Source organism: Strigops habroptila, chromosome 9, assembly GCF_004027225.2.
Source record: "Strigops habroptila isolate Jane chromosome 9, bStrHab1.2.pri, whole genome shotgun sequence".
Lineage (NCBI taxonomy): Eukaryota > Metazoa > Chordata > Aves > Psittaciformes > Psittacidae > Strigops > Strigops habroptila.
Genome location: NC_044285.2, coordinates 17,074,693 through 17,090,853, shown reverse-complemented (window position 1 = coordinate 17,090,853; position 16,161 = coordinate 17,074,693). Strand labels below are relative to the sequence as shown.

Below are 16,161 nucleotides of genomic sequence, written 5' to 3'. Positions count from 1 at the left end.
TTGTTTGGACTAAGGAAGTTATCAAGTGCACACATCTGATCAAGTATTCTTCTCACTGGGGCTTGATATGACACATTTTAACGTCATGAAAGTAAAAGATACTCAGATTGTTACTTAGGTATACCTGTTGTATAATCCTGAAGACAGCTGGGGTTGGGTTTGGTTTGGTTAGGTTAGGGGTTTTAAAAGGAGACTTAAACAATGAATGTACATGAAAAACTGTTCTTTGTGAAATACAATGCATTTTCTGATCCCCCCCTAACCATCCTCACTGTTAAATATATTAAGCTCTATTCAGTTTATTCTTTTTTTTGGCCACTGCTTCTTTTAGCTGCAGTGATATGCTAGTGACGTGCTGAACTGGCATAGAGCTCTTTGCACATTACAAGTAGTTCTGATTCGAAATCCTCAGAGCACTTAGTGACCTCTCTTAGTAGGAATATTTTAGCTGTGAGTCATTTTTGCCAGGTACCCAGGTCTGTGTGGGGATTCAAGGGATTTTCAGTTTGTATATATAAAAACTTTTGTCAGACTCGTATGGAATTTAGTTTCTTGTTGCAGCTTTGTATATTAGAAATGTATGGTTTAGTTGCTTATATATCTGTATGCCTAAAAGACTTGCATCTTTCTCTTAATAGTATGCTATTCTACTACAGTAGTGTACTGCTAATGATAGTTTACTAACTGTAGTTTTTTATCTGTTTAGAATAAGTAGGGAATCTGGAGTTTGTATACAACACATGAGATGGCTTTTTAATTCACTGTTATGTTTTATTTTATTGTTCTCTTTTGGGCTAAGTTGGACTGAAGTGATTTGCTCTGAGATAATTATTTACTTGTTTGAAAGACTCTGGTTTTGTTCACATACTATGGGTGGTGTACCAAGGTGTACTCTATTGATATTTGCATCTAAAAATCTATTTTTTTTTTTCTTTTTTCATCTAAAATCTATTTAAAGCAGTGACAGGAGGACAAGACAAAAGGGATAACGTGTTTATTTTGGGCAGTAACATCTGAAATTTGAAACAAATTGTTGAATCAAAATAATTGGTAAAAAATACTTAAGTAAAGCCAGAGAATGTGCTGGCTAGGAGGTGCTGGATTGCTGGTTCTGTATAGACTGCTCCTCAAGTTACAGCTACCTGTGGAGGAAAAAGAACTTCTTTTCCTGTGGAGGAGTTAGGCTCCTCCTCCACAACAGAGGAGCCTAACTGTTGTGATGCCACCAAAGTACAAATTCCTAAATGTAATACCGATTGTAAAGCTGTGGGAAGCAGTGGGAAGCCGGAAGCTGCAGCTGAAGGAGAGTGGCCGGATCTTGCTCTCTGGGTAATTGTTGCTCTATAGGTAACTAGAGCTGATCTTTTTATGGCCTCAACCTACTGAGTTTAGGAAGAAAAATCCACAGTCTCACAATCCTGTCCTGTGGTTTCAGTCTTCAGCTCTGTGTTTGGAATGGCTTGTGTGTGTTCATGTTGCAATTTATATGGCTTGATTTTAAATGTAATTACTACTTCTTGTCACTTTTGTAAGAATATCTTTTAAATCTTCATTTGGAGCACATGGTTATATGTAACTCATCCAGTCGCAGAAGCTTCTGGTTATATTTTTCCTTCCTTAGTTTTTTTGCTTTATGTAGGTTTACCTCGTTGTATAGGGGAAAGTATGTGCTGTCGTGTCTTTCAGAACAGGAAGATCTAAGTGCCAGAGAACTGGTCAAACTGATTCCACAGGGATCTCTGTATTTAGGTCTCTCAGGTTTTCAGCGCAGATGTTTGCAGTCCAGTGCTAATGGAGCAGCCTGTGCTGCTGCTTGGGGTTATCTCATTCTAGGTGCGGGACTTTCTTTGCTAAGTCTCATGCCATTCTTGTTGGCCCACTCAAGCAGCCTGTCTTAAGTCTCTGCACCGTGGCCCATTTGTCCACTCTTAACTACATCTTCTTCCCATTTGATGTCATCTGCAAACTTGGTGAAAGTTGATTCCATTGTGTTATCCAGATGACTTACAAGAATACTGAGTAGTTCTGGACCCAGTATCAAGCCCTGAGAAGCTCTATTCATGACAAACTCAACTGCTAGTTCAGCTTTGAGCCACTAACTACTTCACTGAAAATGGAAGAAACTCTGAGAATATATTGGCTTTCCATGCTGTGTATGATCATTGATATTGCACCTGGTTCTCCCCATTTATTGGTATTTGTTACAAGATTAAATTGATAGCTTTGTATCATGTTCAGGCTGTTTGAACTTAGTTTTGGAGGACTAGAGGGGGACTTCTTTCCTGGCATTTGAGACTACTGGTTGACATACACGCAAAACCATAAAACTTTATCAGTTCTTTATGTTAGCATGAATAACCACAATGAGTTATTGGTTGTGAAATCTAACTTTATCTCTGCCATACTAAGTGTTTTCAAACTATTTGCACTAATGAATCATGAACTGTGTATATTCCCATATGTGACTGGCTAAACCTCTTCACCTTCTCTGACTGCAAAACTTTTTAGGGGTACAGTAGACACTGTCTATGTAAATGTTAGGAATAGATTTACTATGGTTTTTGTGCTCTGTCTCCTACTGTAGTCTAGTGGCTGGAGGAGCTGGGACCAAGTGACCAGCAACCCATTCTGTGCTGGCAGGGGGGAGCTGCCAACAGCCAGGGACTGTCTAACCCCGTGCAGTGAAGTTCAGTAGCAGACATTGAAGCATTTGAAGAGGTACTTCTGCATCTGCTTTGCTTGACCTGTATTTTAAATAGCAGCTTGTCTCTAAAAGAACATAAGAATCAGTTCAGAAGTGGTCTTTAAAAACGTTTAGTGCTGGCCTCCATTTAAGCTGCATTTACTTCTACTAGATGGAATTGGAGCATTTTCAGTATCTCCCCCTGTCTCACTGGATGTATAATCTTCTCAGATGCTTCTGCAAGAAGTTCCATAACTAAGCTCTTTCTTTCATAACAAAATGCAGCCTTTCTGTCCTGTTGGACTTGCTTCCCCTAAGGTGTGCTCCTTCCACAGCTGCTGCTGTAGTGCATTCATGCTGTGGTTTTAAAGGAATGATGCAGCATAAGCTGCTCTCGCTGAGATTCCCCAGCTCTTCTCATGTCACTTCTTCCTTCCGGTGTACTTTTAGAGAAGTATACCAGAAAGAGAAGTATACCAGAAGAGAGAAGACCATAAGGATTTTCTGTAAATAAATCTGTAAAACATCCATGTTAATAATCAGTATAGCCAAATTCCCTCTAAGATCAATGCTTCTAGTGTATTTTTCAGAAACTATTTAAAAGCATCTATGAATAAAGTGAGAATATTTGCGCAGAACTTCATTTCATCACTGAAAATCAGATTTGGAGTCATGATGCAACCTTGAAAATAATTCTAGTCTGTTCATGACTCTCAATGCAGACTTTAAGATGTGTTTATCCCATAGCTGAGTGAACAGCAGGAGTGCCACCCATGCTAAGCCTGCTGCAATTGATGGTTCACTACATTCAGAAGCTCCACCTACCAAATCTTTGCGCAAGCAATTCAAAAGAAAAACCAGAAGAATGCGAAAAGATTCCTACTGAAGCATGTCACTCGTCAGTCTGTCTCGTGGGCTGTGCTGCCTTGCAGACAGGCACTTCAGCAACTATTTTGATAGTCTGGTTAAATTTGCCCCTAAAAAGAGTGAAAGAAGTAGCTGTCAGAACCCCATTGCTGCTTATCCCCTCTGCTGAGCAGGTCATGTAGCCGTGTTAAAAGCTACCTCAGCAGTCAAAACCCATTTATTTCAGAACCGTGTAGTTAACCATGCAGTACTGCAGTTGTGCAGTTCTGTTCCCCAATTGACAGGACTGTAATCTCATGCAACTCTGGATATTCTTTGTTAATAGCAAGAGTAGTAACAAGATATAGTTACTGCATAGCTGCACATGCTACCTTGAACGTTTTTTTGTGGTCATTTCCAAATTAACAAGTCATTTCCAAACTAACAGCTCACATCACAGCTGAAATTCTTTGGCTTCTTTGTGGGTAACCTAAGCAGAATGCACAGTAAGATTGATTAGACCGACTTTTTCAATCCAAAAGCAGCACATTTAGGTTAAGAAACCTGGAGAGAATATTGTGCTGACACCGTCTCTTGAGAAAACAGAAATTTGTGGGTCAGCTGACCTGGCATAGACCTGTCACGACAACCTTGTTTGTATTTTTTTCCTAATAGCAAGCAGTGAATTTGTATGAATTAATAAGTTTGTTTCCTGCCTTCTTCAGGGACTATATTTCACACAACATTGTATTTATCAAAAGAATGCATTATCTTCCATTGATAGGTTTTCTACTAGCCCAAATAGACAAACTGAGAAAATACTGAACACGTTTCTTTGGCTTTTAAATGCCTGTGGTTTCATGCTATTCTGTGTGCTTATGTGTATGCACGTGTCAGGCTGTGGCTTAAATTTGGGGATCTAGCTTTCTATACCAGCAAAACCCTCCTGAAGGCTTTCTTTGGTACAGCCTCTGTCTCCACAGGAAAGATGACAGCCATCAGTCTCTCCATGTCTGTCCTTGCTGATCAGTCAGCTAGGCTTCCACTCCTTTGCTCTACTGTTTTGAGCTCAGTTACTCTGTACATGCTGTACACTGGCTGCTCACTTGTCTTAACGACTTCCTGGATGATTGTAGCATTAGGAAAATAAACCTTAGTGTTGAGGACCTGTTTGAAAATTACCTATGGTTGTGCACTACAGCCTTTTGTTTCATCTCCTGCAACATTAAATATCATTTCCCTGCGTGAGCACTAGCTACTAGCATGCAGGGGACAGCAGTGAAAGTTACCCAGCTTGAGTAGAAGTGTTTCCTGAAGGCTTATTTGAAAGTAAACATTAATGAAAATGTTAAGTATTGCATGTACTCCTTCATGCTAAACCAATAGGCTGTTAATATGTTTTTGTGAGTCATTAAAGGAAGAGGTCTCTGGTTTTAGAATTCAAACCTGTGCGTCTGACCTGGAAAAGCAAGTCTTCACTTGCCTGCACAAACGAGTCTCTTCATAACAGCCATTCCCTTTCACTCAGTCAACAGCTTTTTTTGAAGTCAAGTTGATTTGCCTTAAATTTTATCTAAAGCTGTAAGATGCCACTAGAAGGAGCTAAAAAAGACATCAGTGTTGACAGTCATTTTAATCAAGAATCTGTGACATTCCTTTGTGTTGCAAGGCATCATTTGTTCCAGCTAGTACCTCAGCTGAGCCTAATTAGTTAATGAATATCAGACCATGTAAGAACTTGCTCAAAATCCTAAGTGCTTTATGTTGTTTTGTACTAAACCAGGGCTGATATGTTTTAAAACAAACAAGACGTACACTATTTCACAGTATCATTGATCTTAATTGAAATTTTACAGCTGCGTTCCAGATTGCTGGAGTATTAGTATGGTAATTCCTGTCAGTGAACTGTAATCTGTGAGTGGTTTTTAAATTCCTTTTCATGGGCCATCTCAGGTGGCATGATGTTAAATAAAAAGGACATACTTCTTGCAGTCTGCAGTTACTAGCCTGCAGATCTACCATAGGAACCTGCTGCTTAAGGATTTTTAGAGTAACTTTAGATGGTGCTTAATCAGATCCCTGGAAACTTTCAGGATTGCTCCCCAAGATTCTCAGGGACATATTTAAGGTGTGACAGCCTCCCCTGTGCTTTTGCAGAGGCCAGGAGATTAATCCAAACCATGGGATTGTTTGTGTTGTGAGTCACCAAAGTGGAAAAAGCTCATAATGATGGGAAACAATGAAGCTGGAGAGGCTTGGTCTTACATGAAACCTTTTAACACTGTTCCTAGGAAAAAGTCCCTGAGGGCTTTTGGCAGCTTCCATCTTTTATAGCTTTTTTTGCCCTCTGGAAAGACAGGCCAAACTCTGTAGTGATTATTCATGCTGGTCTGTTCTGGATGATGTCAGGGGATCCTATGTGCACTGGTAATATTTCCTACTGGGTTTTCCACTGTGGTTGCAGTCTGGTGAGCATTATTGTAGAGCTGGCAGCTGTGATCGTTTTAAGCTCTGTGTCATCTAAATGGGTTCAGAATCTCTTTTAATGCCATAATATATACTGGTAGTCTGTTTATGCTAGCAGCGCTGTGCTGATGCTGCTGGGAAAGCTGAACTCATCACACAGCGACTTTGAGATGTGTCTTTTTAACCCGTTAATGTACATAGGAGTAAAGACAGCACAGTAGCTAGATTCAGATGGAACTGCAACTCTCTGACCTGCAGTAGCTTAAACAATGCTTGAAGGTGTTCATGATAACCTGAGAACAGAAAGTAAAGTTACCTTCTTTAATGTCTGACAATGCTTTGTGGACCTTGTTGTGTCTCAGATTGTATGATTTTGGGATAAGAAAGCCTGCTGGCTATCAAGTAGGGCATCAGGATGTCCCCAAGGCACTGAGGAAATCCACTGAAAGGCAGTTAGACACGTAGTGACTGTTTGTATATCCTGTGACTGTTTCATTCAGTTTAAAGACGCTGAGTTTATTCATGCCGCCAATACCAGCACAAGGGATTTGGCAGTGTGTTTCACTTCTGTTTATGGTGTATCTAGGCGACCTCTCCTACTCACACACCAGATGATTACTTCTGTGAGGCACACTGAAAAACCAAAATGCTAGTGACTCACATTTTAGCTTAGAAAGGGAATTGAACTCCAGACACTGTTAATACTCATGATGAACGTATGCCAGAGGAGTTGCTTTTCTGTTCTTTGGTACACATGTATCTGAATTGCTGGTTTACCATTTCTTCATGGTGTATATTCCTCATTGAATCTCTGTGTCACTTGAGTATGCATACCTCTCTGACTTACTCTAGTTAGCATGCCAAACAGTAGGAAAGAAGATGGAATAGCCTGGACTGCGTTGAGGGAAACGAGGCTACTGCACCTTTGAAGTTGCAGGCCTGTGTTGTTTTACCTGTGTCAGCTAAATGAGAGTAACAAAGGATCTTGCTTCCTTCTGAATTATTTTGACAGAGCATAGATAATTCCTTGTTGTTTCCTGTTAACAGTGGACAGCCAGTGCAATGGGATTTCGCCATGGTGACTCAAACTTTATGGGTTTGGGCAATTGGTAGTGACTTTAATTAGTCTGGGTATGAGCCCTGAGACAGCTTGGGCTCATACGTTATAAACTTTTGTTATGTTATATATGTTATATATATGTTATATATGTTATAAACTTTTGTTGAAGGAGTATCTGTGAGTCCTGTAACTACAGTCTCAGCTAATATTTTGCTTGTTACTCCCTTGTCTTGATTTGGATCCTAAGTCAGCCAGGCATCTGGTTCTTTGTGGAGGCAAGCTCTTTGTGTCCCTAGGCTTAGAGTGGAAGGATTCACTGAGTTGTGAGATAAAACTGTGAGGATGATAGTGTTATTTATATTGGTGATGAGGAAAGTATTTGAAAAGAAATTAAGAGTTCAAACTAAGATAATGGTCAGACATGCGTGAAAGTGGCAGAGAAGGGATGCTGAACAACAGACAGAAATTAATTTGCAGATAATACAGAGCTGCAAAGTAGCTGAAGACAAATCCAGTGATAAAACTGTATCGAGATATAAAAGGAGACTTTTGGAAGTCATATGCAAGATGCATCCAACTGGTGGGAGAGAGAGGTAGATGTTTTACTAGCCATGAAAACTATTGTCAGGTTCTAATGTGTAAAGCACTTCGAGATTTTACATGGCAAGTAACTATAGAACATAACACCTGTCATGTTTTTGTTACGATTGCTAAAATAGATCCTTTAAACAAGATTACATCAGCTTTCATGTAATGTAGACTTTGTATGAAACAGATGAAGATAAACTGGAAACTATTTGCTGAATCTAATTTATTACTGTATGTTGATAAAGTAATTTATGTTGTTTGGCATTTTCTTTAGCAGATGCAATACTCAATCTTTGCACTAAGGAGTTAACAGTCGAAAGACAGGACCTGATCAGTGAGAAGGCAACAGTCTAAGGTCACACAGCAAACCATAACTCTGCCAGGCATACAGAGCTGGTGTCCAGTTTCTAACCTGGATGTCCTATTCATAAGCATACTACGTCTCTGTACGCACTCTGAACTAGCAAATGCCACCTGATAAAATGCTTTGTTTGGAAAACACAAACATACCAAAATACTAAGAGATCTGGCTAACACACAACATCATTCCACATTTAAGTCAAGCTCTTTAAAAAGGATTATTTCAAATAAACAAATTCTGAGTGGAGAATAACATTTGTTCAGGAATGTGCATGTAGTGTAGGAATGAGATCGCACAGACAGAATTGGTCCGAGGGCTTAGGTTGTTAGGTGGAGCACATAACAAGATGTCTGATATTGATTAGACAAAAGATGGCACTGGAATTCTGATATTCAAAAACATATACTGGAATTGCAATTCTGTAACATTTAATCATTGTGGATGTTAATGAAAAACACTGCATTCCTCCTAGAGGCCCCCCCCCCCAAACCACTTTCAGTGCTTAGAATTTTACTAATGCGGTCTAGGTGTGCTTTTAGGAGTCCTTCCTCCTTTCTTCATAATAACTTGCCAGGCTGTAGCCCCTGAGAACCCAACTAGCCTAACTTTTAAGTTATACTTAACTTGCTCTATAACCAGTGATTACTCTAAGTGCTAATAACAAATGTGCATGTATTTGTATCATGGAAGCTCCCAAATTAGACCAAATAATCAAGGTGCAAAAATAACACCCAGAGGTCTGCCTGATCCATATGTTAATCGGAATGGAATTTGTACTATCCTCTTGCAACATAGCACATTGAGGGAGGCAACGCAACATAGAGGCTCGGCCACACCTAGACCAGAAAATCCTTTTTCCTGATTACTTTTTTTTTCCTGTATGGAAGAATAAAGTAGGCAATAAGTAGGCAATACACATTGACAAGATTGTGGTCTTCATCACTCCACTGCTAATGCACCTTTGATTCTTTGTAGACAGCATCCTGAAAGAGCATGAGCAAGATCTCTGTGGACGAAGGAGCCAAACAATCAGGGACAGAAGTGAGAGAAAAATCTATTAAGACCTGGAGTGACCCCATATGCACTAGTGTTATTGCAGATACAAAGTTTGGGTCAGAGTGAAACAAATTTAATATTCAAGTTAAACACATCAAGCCTCCAGTAGTATAACATAAGACAAAGATAATGACAAGACAAATCAAAGGTGGTGGTGAGGTGGAAGACAAAGGTATATTGAATTGAAAGAGAAAGGGGAAAAAAATTAATGTGGTGTCAAGCAATATTAAGCAGTAACAAAAATATGGGAGAATTTGCAATAGCCATGTCACTGATTGAGAGAATGTAGTAAATGGACCTACAGCATGTCCATAAGCTATATGATGAACCACAGCCACAGCGAGCTGTCAGAAGGGAAGAATGGGGAGTTGGCACTTTTACATCTGTTTTTAAATCCACAGGACTCTGGGGAGCTCCAGTCGGCACAAATGCACTCCCTTCGATTTCTGTGGTCAGCATGCAGGAAGCCAGAGAGCACAAATAGGTAATTGCAGCTGAAGTACTTGATGGTTATTTGAAATCTGACCTCTGCAGATATTTTAAGGGGGTGTGGGGACTAAACAATGTGAAATCTAATTGAAACCCTTTCCTGGCACTGCCTTATTTGCAGGCTAGTCACAGCGTGTTTCTTCCAGTAAATCATCTGTGATGCAGGCACAGAGAAACACTGGGCTTGTCATTAGTGCAGTCCTTTTCCCAGCCGCCTGTCCAGCCTCACGCTGACAGTAGTTACTTTGATGTAGTGCTCAGGAGCAGTGGTCATGGACCAGAGCCCCTTATGATAGGTGCTGAACAAACCCTCCAGGCTTTGGGTAAATCTTCAGGGGTAACTCCTGTGACATAACGAGCTTATGTCTCATAAAAAGCGATCCAGGCACCTGGCTGCTGTTCTCCCATTGAATTAATTTCCTTTCCCTGTTTGGCAGGTAACAGAAGTCTCTCCTATTTGCACAGTCTGACTGCTGCCTTCTTCAATTCACTGCCTTTGCGGAGTTTTTTCTTTAAAGGTATGAAGAATATGTTGTATTTCTATGGGCAGGATCAAGTATTGGGGCATGGTTGATTGTTCTGCAGAAAGTGTTAATGTGTTTTCTGTTGTTCATACTACTTGGATTCCCCAGCTGGTACAAGTGCCTTTGATGTCAGTTGACCTACATAAGCGGAGAGCAATTGAGGGAATTCATAATATATTTGAATATAATGTTTGTACCTTCAAGACTCTGAATATGGTTGTTCTTTTTCTTCCTATTGTCAGTCTTTTTTCTTTTGAAATCACTTCAACAGTCCCTGAAGCTTGTGTAAGTTCAGAGAGGCTGCTGTCTGTTTTAAACTGAGATGAATGTGTGATTCTGAGATTGAATAATTGATGATGAAGTTGGATATTAGAGACAACATTTCTGAAGCTGTTGGAAGTGCTGGAAAATCTTTGTGCTGCAATTAATGTGGCTATAATGATAATAGTCCACTTGAGGTCAAAGCATTTCCAAACTGTTCATATGAAGATCTGGTTAGCAAAAATTAGTGGTGGCATACGAGCTGCTTCAAGTTTGAGGAAGTATAGAGTTACTAAAAAGAGAACAGTTTTCTAAGGGTACAGGAATAGTAGTGTCATTGGAACAGGCTGCAGTAGAGGACTGAAAGGTAAATGGACCTTCAGTTAAGCGAATGAATGTGTTAATCTCTTAACTCATTAATGTGTGACTCACATTTTATACAAGAATGCAACATGTGTGTTCGCAATACATGACACATGTGAATGCACTGTTTTCAGCTGATGGTTGTGGTTATGCTTTTCTGCTTTTGCGTTAAGAATGTTTGACAAGAGATGGTAAAACATCTCTCCCCAAGGGATTGTGGATCCATTAGTAGGCAAATTGGCTGCCTGGCTTCTGCTCAGCTGCTTATCCCTATTTAAAGCTCTTAAGGATTACTGCAGGACAGAATGGCTGCTACTTCTAGGACTGTAAGTGGGTTTGATCTGTGAATCACCTTTCCAAGTTGAAGTTGCAAGTGGTTTTTTTTTTCTAAGAAACCTGAAAAGCAGGGGGAAATTACCTGTTTAACTGTTAGACACTGCTTGAAGTGGGATACCCAGGACTTCATTTTAAACACAGGCTCATTAATACAGAGAAATAACCCCAGTGCCCTTGCCAAAACTAATGTAATACTGGCGCTGATGTTCTCTGACCAAACGCTGTTGCATGATGTGCCTTTTCCTATGGCTGTTCCCTTTATGTTACTTCTCTGTATTCCGGAAAGGGTTATTAACACTGTTTTTACCTTCTGCAATGACTACTTCACCAGTTCATCTGTTGCCTCCATGTTTGAAGTGTAGGATTTCTTAATATTTCTCTCCTTTTGTATCTCTGATCTTGTTTCATCCCAGCAATCATTTTGTCCCTTGGACCATCTTCTTATGTCTCTCCCTTGCTTGCCTGCTTTTGCCACCACTGTTTTGATGCACCTGGGCAAGCCTAAAACTTTTTTACCCTCTTCGTCTGCCAGAAGATGTCTCTGTGCCTAAAAAACCCCTAAAAAGCAGAGGCAAATCTCTTTGCAGAATCAAAACCACCCTGTGACAACATACTCTTGAAAGGACTACCTAAAGGTATTCACCTGCAGGGGATTGAAAAAGCCATACTGAAATTACAGGAATAACAGCATGTACTGGGAATGGGGAATGCTGGCTTTTTATCAGCAGTGAATTGGCTGTGCTGCTGTGCTGCAGCAGTAGTCTGAAGTGAGCCAACTGAAGATCTTCTTTTGCAAATGCTTTTTCTGTGTAACTATATCATGCTTTTGTTACCATCTGACGCCTGGGCTTCAGTCAGTTATTTTTCACCAGCCAGACTGGCAGTTTTGATTTCCCCTCCCCTCCCCTTCTGGGTGCGGTGTGGCCTATTTGGGTATCTGAGCATGGTTCGGTGAGCTGCAGAGCTTGTCTCTTGATCTTCTAGTGTTATTGCTTGTGGCACATGTCATAGAATCAGTAGGTTGGAAAAGACCTTTAAGATTATCAGTTCCAACCGTTCCCCACCACTGCCAAGGCCACCACTAACCCATGTCACTGAGGGCCTCGTCTACATGGTGTGTGAACACTTCCAGGGACAGTGACTCCAGCGCTGCCCTGGGCAGCCTGTTCCAATGCCTGAGCACCCTTTGGGGAAGGAATTGTTCCTAATATCCAGTCTAAACCTTCCCTGTCACAGCTTGAGGCTGTTTCCTCTCGTCCTGTCACTTGTTAATTGGGAGCAGAGACCAGTCACCTTCTGGCTCCGTCCTGTCAGGCAGTTGTAGACAGCAATAAGGTCCCCCCTGAGCCTTCTCTTCTCCAGACTAAACCCCCCCAGGTCCCTCAGCTGTTCCTCATCACACTTGTGCTCCAGGCCCTGCACCAGCTCCGTTGCCCTTCTCTGGCCCCGCTCCAGCACCTCAATGTCTCAACACAGGATTCGAGGTGCAGCCTCACCAGTGCCCAGCACAGAGGAATGATCATTGCCTCAGTCCTGCTCATCACACTAGTGCTGATACGGGCCAGGATGCTGTTGGCTTCTTGGCTGCCTGGGCACAAGCCGGCTTATGTTCAGCGGCCATCAATCAACACCCCCAGGTCCTTTTCTGCTGTTCATTCAAAAAAGACTGAATGACTTCTTACAGCTGAGACACATACTGAGCTCTGAGCACTGATTATTAAGTACAGTCTGTGCGAAACGGGCATAGCTGTAGCCGCAGGGAACTCTGCTCGCCGTGCGTGAGCCCAGGGGCGAGATGGTGCCGTTCTGACGGGTGGCAGCGAATGCCCAGCTCGGCGGGGTACGGGCGGCTGCGCGGAGAGCGGGGCTGGGGAGCGAGGGCAGAGCCCGACCCCTGCACCCCAGGGCGCTGCTATCGGGGCCAGGGCGCTGCGGGGCACGGCGCGGAGGACGAGGCTGCTCCCGCCTGGCCCTTGCCCACCCCGGCTCTCTCCCGTCCCTACGACGGGCGCGGCCGGGTGAGTCAGCGCCGAGAAGCGGGGCCGCGGGGGGGGGGACTGCGGGGCGGGCAGGGCCCGCCCGGCCCTACAAAACCCCGCCCGGGCCGCCGCGGGCTGCAGCCGCCGCCGGAGCCGTCGCTACAGCCGCGCTGCTCGCCCCGGCCAGGTGAGCCCGCGCCGGGAGCCCCGGCCCCGTCGGCGCGCAGCGTAGCGTAGCGGGGGGAGGCGGCAGCAGCAGCCCCGCGGGGCCGGGCCGGGGTTGCGGGCGGGCGGCAGGAGCGGAGCGGGCGCGGGGCTGGGGCTGGGTGCGGCCGCTGCTCTCCTGCGACCCGCGGTGCTATTCTCTTCCTCCTCTTCCTCCGGCGTTGGGCGCCCGTTAGTTCCTGCTCTGTGCTCGGCTTCACGTCGGAACGGCGGCCTCCAAGGGCGAGGCTGCCCTCGGACAGTTTCGTGCGTCCGCAGCACCTCTGGGTGTGGCGGCAGCGCTCAGGAGAAGAGGAACCGCTCCCAAACTCTGTCAAACTTTCTCAGATCCTCTTTTCTTCTCGCCGAGGTGCGCAGAGGCTCAGCTGCGTTAACAGTGATAACGTACGTTCGCTTTTCAGCGCGGAGCCTCGAAGCGACACGGCTGTTCCGTGCCGGGCGGTGAAGGCAGGGTTCGCCCGCCTGCGGGCGTCGGGCTCGGCCTGGGGCTGCGGCCTCTGCCCTTCTCCCCGGGTGCGGCCGCTGGCAATGCTGCAGCCGCTGGCACGGGCACAGGAGAAGCCCTTGCGCAGGCGGTGTTCCGGGTAGCCAGTGCTTCCCCGAGATCGGCCTTCGGTCGCACCCGCGGCGTGTCGGAGAGCCCTCTGCGGTTCCCTGCTCGCAGAGCCAGGCTTGGCTGGGCGCGGCTGTCCCACCCTGCCGCGGCTGTGAGCGGGATTACCGAGATCTTGCCGCTGCATTGTGAGTCAGCCTGGACACCACTTCCTCATCCTCGAGCAAGGAGGGGAGACAGAGCAAAGGAATGTGGCCATGTACTTTAACTGGAAGAAAAGTGAAATGGTTTCAGATAGCCATGCAGAAATGAGTTGTGTTCTTATACATGGTAGCTTTAATTCTGATTGATGGTAGTTGTTCTTATGTTCATGTCCAATTGTCATATCTGCTCAGAGATGCACAGAATCCAACATACAGGTCAAGAGTGAAAGAATCCTTTGGAACCTCTGTGCCATAGAGCGATCCATCCATAGGTGTGCCTGCCTTCTATTGGTGGAGCTAGTTGTCATAAGCAGCCCTAGTGAGTATAGTTTCCATTAGCTAATGTATCAAATGGTTTGCCTTGATAAAGTGGTTTTCCTGTAAAGTCCCAGGAGTGAGAATAACTTGAATAAGGAGAAATAAAAGTCCTTACTTTCGTATGTGCGTAGTATCTTCCTGGAATGGTACGTCCCAGGCTATTAGCAGTGTCTGTGGAAGAGAACAGTTAAAGTATGTTTGTGGTACAGTGGGGTTTGAAATCCTCTCCTTTAGAACTGATGTCTTCTCCAAGTAGTGGCTTTCAGTGTTCTGCTGAACCTTGTCCCAGGTGATCTGGGGAGATAGAGCCTGGATCTAAGTGCAGTTGGATAGTGCTGTATGTAAGTGAATGATTCTGAGTCCTTACTTCGTTTATAGCAGATACTGCACATCTTCCTCACTCTCCCTCCTCTCGTCTATTGGGCCTTGGCCTAGTTTTTGGAGACCTGGCACAAATGGCCTCCAAGTGAAAGAGTTTCCATTCTCTCATTCTGGGGATGCCGTTTCCCTGGCTCAGATGTCTGGGAACACCCATTGCTCAATCTCTGTCTATGAATGTATAATAAGTGCTGCTTAAAACACTAACTCTGCTTATTGAGCACTGTGGTTGCTGATACTTTTTGGATGGATCACATGGGTGTTTTCTGCTGGAATGTATGGGAGCTGCCTCTGGGAACTGAGATACGGGGCTGGTTTTAAACTCTAGCTCTTCTTGTCATCAGACAGTTATGGAAGTAAGGGACTGAATATAGACTAGGCCCAGTGTAATAACAGGTTTGATTAATTACTGTGGGGGTCGAGTTCAAAACAGATGCTGTCTCTTTTAGTTGAGCAACATTATAATTCAGGTTTACGTCATGTGGATTTAGGAGGAAAACTGGTTGTAGAAACTTGCCTTAAGGTATTGAAGTATTAGTTTACAGCTGGAAGGTAGAGACTGATTCCTTTCCAGTGTAAGGAAGAACAAGTTAGGGCAAGTATTTTCTATTTGCATGTTCAGACCCACCCAGAACTTGTCAAAACTACATCAGATAAAATCAGTCCCTCAGAGAACAGTGAGAGTCTGTTCTCAAATGTGAGTGCCTTACAAAGCAGGGTGTGACAAGAGATGCATTTGTTCTCTGAGTGAGGATCTTTCTCTGCAAAGCTCCTTGCAAAACCTCCCATTTTTTACTTTTGCCAGCTTGCTGCTGATGGCTGGTTAGTTGCTATAGCATTGTTGCGTGCTGATGGTATGAACCTCCCAGTTCCAGCTCGAGTGAGGGTGTGTTAGTTCTGTTCCTGGACTCTGTTCAAGTTTTTTGTTCCAACAAGCCTGATTCAATGTTGTTTTTAATTGATTTAGAAACAGGAGTGTTGCAAAAAGCTGTTCAGTGGTTGTTTTGTGAAAGATTATGTTGCAGTTGCTTTGCTTCAGCTTTCACTGGTGTTTCTCAGTTCTTTCTGACAAGCAAGGCTAAAGGACTTGAGCTGCTCATCTTTGTACTGGTTGTAATGTTGTCAGAGTACAAAGGTCTCATTGTTAGGCACTTCATTTTATTAAGAGTAAACAGTAAGGATTTCATGAGTCAGTAATACATCCTCCCCCTCTAACCAGCATGGTTAATAGTGCCAATAGCAGGTAGCAGCTTATTACAATTCTGTAGCCTATCTTGAAAGAGCTGGGTTGGATTTTTGCTCAAAAAAAGATTAATCTCAAATAAATTGACACATGACTGTGATTTTCATTCTCTATTTTTCTGATTCCGTGGGATCTTAATTTTCCCTTGAAGTCAAGTTGCTTTTGTTACTTATACCTAGGTTGCTTCAGAAGATGAAAGGTTTTCTTTCTGTATCGTAAGTGAGGAAAG

At 43.4% G+C, this 16,161-nt stretch overlaps 1 protein-coding gene across 4 annotated transcripts in view; it reads left to right on the top strand.

The window, feature by feature from the left end:
- ANXA2 (annexin A2) overlaps positions 1 to 16,161 on the top strand; it is a 38,424-nt gene that overhangs the window by 651 nt on the left and 21,612 nt on the right. Inside the window, exons 2-3 of one of the 4 annotated variants that reach the window (XM_030498279.1) lie at positions 9,462 to 9,544; positions 9,987 to 10,067. The gene's annotated coding sequence lies outside the window, so the exon portion shown is untranslated. Of the gene's footprint in view, positions 1 to 9,461; positions 9,545 to 9,758; positions 9,873 to 9,986; positions 10,068 to 13,128; positions 13,200 to 13,281; positions 13,622 to 16,161 lie in introns of those variants that run through there. The other 3 variants (XM_030498280.1, XM_030498278.1, XM_030498281.1) reach the window with 3 other exon arrangements.